Raw genomic sequence first — 6,281 nt, forward strand, 5'->3', positions numbered from 1 at the left:
TATCTGCCTACTATTGTGAGAGTCAAATGCAGTGATGTTTTCTGGAAGTGTTTTGTGGTTGATGAACAGATATTATCTTTATGAGTATAAGGATTCCCACTTTTATTTTAGCATTTCAGTTCTACGCTCTCCAGGTGGGCTGACCTTCATCTTGTCCTTCCTGATTCTGGCCTCAGTAGGGAGTGGTATTTGTCAACTCAGAAATGAATAAGGGGATGGTGGTCAGGGAATAATCTCTGGTCCCCTTGCGGGGTGGAGAATGTGCTGACACCTCTTCTCGCATCCCCATCTCCTCCCTGCGAAGATCTGGTGGAGAGCGGAAGGTAAGGAGAACTTTGCAGCTATCTCTTCACCTGTGAGACGGAGATGCTGATCATCTCATGGAGTGAGGGTTGAGGGTTTAGGGTCCAACCCAGTGACTGGGTGGTTTTCCTGTGCTGCCTTTGACATGTGACACAGTTGGCTGCTTTGCAGAACCGTCTCCCTCCGAGGTCCTGGGAGATGTTTTGCTACTGAGATGCCAACTAAAAGATGGATCTTTTGGTCTCTGGGTGACTTTGAGGGTTCTTAGGGATCTTGGGAAAACTAAAGAAGGGGCCAGTACAGGGGCTGGATGAGAAAAACCACGGAGACTGGTTTCTTATGACTTATCACAGGTTTAGGATTTGAGGGAGAGAGAAAAATACGACTCTGAAATTTTCTTTCAAGATGGCCATTGCAGTTCACTGTGGCAGGAAAGCTGATGGAGATTTGGAGAGAGAGACAGAGAATTTGCTCTTGCTTGGAGCATCCTCTCAATTTTGCTTCCCTTGAGAATCTAACTTTGGCAGAGGGAGAATGGCAACCTCAGGAAGGAGAACTGATAACAAAATACCTTCTTATTTCCTAGAGCAAATAGGAACTGCTTCACCTGGCCCCCAGGCACGCCACCCTACCTCCTCACCAGACCTCACTGCCCACGGGGTGCAGTGCAGTCTCATTTGTGGAGCACTGAGCTAGGGTCTGATGCCTCAGACCCTAGAGAAGGCGGTTTTCCTGTGCTGCCTTTGACACGCGACACAGTGGGCTGCTTTGCAGAACCGTCTCCCTCCGAGGTCCTGGGAGACATATTTTCTGGCACTTACAGCTTCCTCATTCCTGGTGTCTTTGAGTTGATGGGAAAGCTGGGCCGGGGGTTTGCATTTCTGCTGATTTGTCTCAAAGAAAAACATTAAGCAGCACTCAGAATATCTCTCTCATAAGAACAGCATTCGCACGTCAGTTGGTGTCACTTTCCTGTGACACAGGGCAATTGCTTAGAAGATTCCCCTACCTTTCCTTTTGTTCTGAAATCGCAAAAGCCAGTGGTAGACTCTGGAACAGGCCCCCTGAATTTCTTCCTCCCTTTCTTCTCTGAAGAAAGGATCGAGGGCAATGTCATTTTAAAGGCAGGTGTGGGGAAGTGGCACCAGCTCCTGCGTGCCTCCTACTTTCCATTTCTGCTGGGTTGCAGGTCCACTTTCTGATGTGGATTCCAGGCCAACCTTCTCAGTTCTGATGGGGCCAGGAGCCAGCCTGACCCACCAGGGACCCCTCCCTGCAGGTTCCAAGTCAGGTCAGTAGCCCAGCTGTTCCTATTGAACAATTACCTTTTTGAATTCAGCTGGTAAAATTTCTCATGGTATTTTTCATTTTTATCCTCTCCTTCTCTTTAAAGGGTTTTTTTTCTTTCCTTTTTTAAGTTAAAAATAACCACAAGGAGACCTTGTGATCCTCTTCTCACTGACCCAGATATTTTAAGAGCTGAAGGATTGACAGCAGCTTCTCATCTGGGGATACAGGCTGGCTCTCAGGAGCCAATTAGAAAATGTAATAATAAAATATTAATTCCATTTCCTACACATAAAATACTCGCCTTGTGTTTTCTTATCTATCCAAACCTGACTCACCCGTCAATGCATTGCAGATGAAGCTATGGACTTGACCATGAAAGACTTGGGCTCAATTCCTGACGTGGGAACTTATGAGCTACCTGGCCTTGGACAAGTCACTTTATGTGTGTCAATCTCGGTTTCTTCACCAGTGAGACGGAGATGCTGATCATCTCACGGAGTGAGGGTTGAGGGTTTAGGGTCCAACCCAGTGACTGGGAAACGCAGAATGGTCTCCAAAGAAATACGTATCAAACTCCAGAAAGCCTAATTTGAATAATCCTGGAATCATTCATCTCTCCTATTTTTGTATTATTGAGTCTCTCTACATCATAAATTTAGCAATGAACTACACCTTGTCTTTAATATGTGCCTCTAGTTTCTTCATATCCCCAGCTGGTGGGTAAGTTCTTCGCAGGGTGGTGCTGTGAATTTTATTTTATTTTTTTGGTATCAGTGTTGCAATAATAGGCACGTAATCCTTGATAATTGATTATACTAGAGTACATTACGCCTTAACCAAATTTGGGTTCTGTAGCACAGCACAGGTTATTTTCTTTGTTTTTGATCTCTTCAGTTTCCCTGATTGCTGCTAATAGTGAGATAGTAGGAAATCTTTTAGGCTTTCATTATCTTGTCAACTTGTAGCTTCCCATCAAATATATTCCATCTGTGTATTCAAAGATACCGCTGACCTGCCATAAACACAATGTTTGTTTGACTTGTTTATTCACTATGAAGATGGCTTTTCCCTGCATCAGCTTTGTTTTCTCACTCAGGCAGGGTTGAGGACGCTCACTGAGCTGCCTGTGTACCTGGTAAGATGGCCCTTCCTCAGCCTGGGGAACTGAGGTCTACAAAGGAGGCCTACACCCTACCCTGTTCTACTGTAACAGGCTCTCAGAGGGCTTTATAGTGACCCTAAGAGCCTGTGGGTTCTTTGGGGAAGAACAGTATTCCTGGCTGTCACATCACCTCCATGAATTGCCTGTTGTGGGTTGAATTGTGTCCCCTCAAAAAGTCTGTTGAAATCCCAGCCATTGGTACCTGTGAATATGACCTTATTTAGAAATAGGGTCTTCATAGACGTAATGAAGTTAAGCTGAGGTCCTACTGGATTAGGGTGGCCTTGATGCAATGACTGGTGTCTTTATAAGTAGAGGAGGTTTGGGGACACACTGAGGGAAGATCTGACCGTGGGAAAACTGAGGCAGAAAGTGGAGAGATGCAATCTAAGGGGAAAGAGGTCATGCCCCTGACTAAATAGTCAGTTATTGCATTTTTTAAAAATTCCTGTGGCACACCAGTTGAAAATCGCCCTTTTAAGAGATGGCGCTTAATATTCTTTCAATAAGAAACATTTGTAATTGTTTTCCGCCATGGATTTTTTTCTGGTTCAGTGATGTCTAAACTAACAATACCTTCCATTTGCTGATGGTTTTGGAAAGATGTGTCTATGAGACCCAAAAGGTATGTGTTTGGGAGCATAACAATTACTGCATTTCCTGCTTTTTATTCAGTTGTTTAGTTACATGCAGACAACTTTAGTAACGTCATCAATTTACCCAAGATATCTGAGCCAAGGAAAATGTAGGCTTATGAATACAGGGATGTTTTCTTTTTTTTGTTGTTGCATATTTTCCAAACGTATCTCTCTTTAAGTAAGGGAAGTGTGTGGAAAATGAGACTGCTAGATTATCTTTGGATCAAGGTCAGAAATCCCATGTAAGCTAAGGTCACATATCAATAATAGCCTGAATAGTAGAACTGTTCTCAGAAAAGAAACCTCATATTTTGAATATTCGTTCCTATCCCTCTTTGCATTGATTTCTTTTCCTACCCCTCTCAAAATCCCCCATTGGTTTACCTCCCTCTCCTGATCTGTCATAGCATTTACTGCTGACATTACACATTTGGCATTTATTTCCATTCGGCTTTTTAAAAAAAATACATATTTTACTGATTTTTTACAGAGAGGAAGGGATAGTTAGAAAGATCAATAAGAGAGAAACATTGATCAGCTGCCTCCTGCATACTCCCCACTGGGGATGTGTCCGCAACCCAGGTACATGCCCTTGACCAGAATCGAACTCAGGACCCCCCAGTCTGCAGGCTGATGCTCTATCCACTGAGCAAACCGGTCAGGGCTCCATTCTGCTGTTTATGGATGTCTGTTTGCATCCTTCACTTCATCTAAGTCCAGTGATTATTAGTAAGATAAAGGAGAGTAATCATAAGACAAGATGGCAAATGCAGGTCATATTTAACTACTCTTTGCATACGTATAAGGATGTGCTCTTTGCATACAAAGCAAGAATATGGTATATATGAGTGTCTTTTTTAAGTAAAGAAGTCAGGCCAGGCCAGATGTATTCTCAATATTTACAGCACAATGTTGTGGGGATGATCTCTAAGAACCAGAGCCCTAAGTTCCACTGTGTGACCTTGGGCAAGTTATTTAACCTCTCTGAATCTCTACTTTATCTATCTATAATAAAGCGTAATTTGCTAATTAGACCAGACATCCTTCCGGACGAAGCCGCAGCAGCGGGTGGGGGCCGAGGCAGAGGAGGCCATCCATGGTGGTGGCTGGGACTGAGCCCCTTGCACGAATTTTGTGCATTGGGCCTCTAGTCTAATATGATGGGTTGAATTAAAGCTCCTTTTATGATAAAACATTTTTGAACTCTACTTTGTCTCCCACTGGGGATGTGCCCGCAACCCAGGTACATGCCCTTCACCGGAATCGAACCTGGGACCCTTCAGTCTGCAGGCCGACGCTCTATCCACTGAGCCAAACCGGTTTCGGCTTGAACTCTACTTTGGATTATTTTTGTAGTTGAAAGTATAAGAACAACATTTTTTTTCAAAAGTTCTTTTTAAAAACAATTCTAGAATTTAGAAATTTTACCTAAATTTAGATATTTTTCCCATTTAAGTTTAAAACTGAGAGCTGCTCCCATTCCAGAGTAATGAATAAATATTTTCCTTCTGATTCTATAAATATATCTACTTGACACATACCCCTTATGGTGACAGTACATCTCGAATTTCCTATGATTGCCTCAATTAACAAAAAAAACCCCGTGTCTTCAGTATAATTAATATCCAACTACATTCATATACCTCACTTCATTTTAATTCAGAAAATGTGTTCAGTGATTCCATAGTGACCTTTCCCATGTTCTAATCATGTAAGTTTTTTTCTTTCTGTTGGTTATTTGGTCATTGACCAGTAAGAGGTTATTTCTCAATTTCTGGCTCTGTTCCTGAAATACAGGGATGGGTCGGTCCATTCTAACTTCCTTCTTCTTTCCCTCAGTTGGCATTTTCCCAAATGAGTTCTGAGTCACCTCCAGAGGCGTGGTCTGAGAGTCCAGGTTGGACAGCACTGTCAGCAACATCTCCCCGCGAGCATGTGCTGTGGGCCCCGCTCCGCCCCATACATCTGATTTTACTCTCAGAGGGCAGGGGGCTGTGTGAAGTGTGGGCTGGAGGAGTGTTTTGCATTTCTCTTTGTCATGGCGTGTCCTTTCCAGATAAGCACAAGAACGGCTGAAGAAATCTTGAGTGTATCTGGAACAGAGCGGAAAAGCCCACGTCTACCGAAGATTTAGCAGAGGGACTCTGAGGCATTAAGAGTTCAGGCAAGTTACCAGTTGTCCACGAGTTTTACAAAATACAAACAGCTTTACTGTTTTTTTTGATTATATAAATACTTTTTTTCTTTGAAAAAAAAATAAAATATACATAAGATTATAGAGAATAAAATACAAGTTATCTGCAGTCGCACCAACTTAAGATGTCTAATGAACACGTTTGTAAACTTTGACATACGTTTTATGCATACACACCATTCCCATACAGGTAGTTTTATCCGGGATGGAATGCAATAAGTGCTGTTTTATTGTTAAGCCTCTTCAAAAGTTCCTTCCACCCTTATTCATTGTTCTTTACACCCTTTCCCTGAAACAAAAGAGGTAGTATTATTAACAGCCAGATATATATCTTTTATATACTTTTTATCTATTTAAATACATAAATGCCTAGAAATATAATCACATATTACTAAAAATGCATACATAATAGCATATGGGATATTATTATACTTTTTACTTGATAATATGTCATTGCAACCCCAAATGGTATAATATACATTTCTTTGCTCATTGATAGGCTGCAGAACCCTCCACTGATGTAGCTGTAGTTTATTATTTGTTATTACATATCCTAATATTCCATGACAGAAATGTCTCACAATCTAGTCAACCATTTCCCTATTCATGAGCATTCCGTTTTTCAGTTTTTGGCCACTCCAACATCATATTTTTCAATGAACTAAATTTTACTTTTTCAGTTTCTAATCCTGTT

The sequence above is a fragment of the Myotis davidii genome, unplaced genomic scaffold (genome assembly GCF_000327345.1).
Source record: "Myotis davidii unplaced genomic scaffold, ASM32734v1 scaffold591, whole genome shotgun sequence".
Taxonomy (NCBI): domain Eukaryota; kingdom Metazoa; phylum Chordata; class Mammalia; order Chiroptera; family Vespertilionidae; genus Myotis; species Myotis davidii.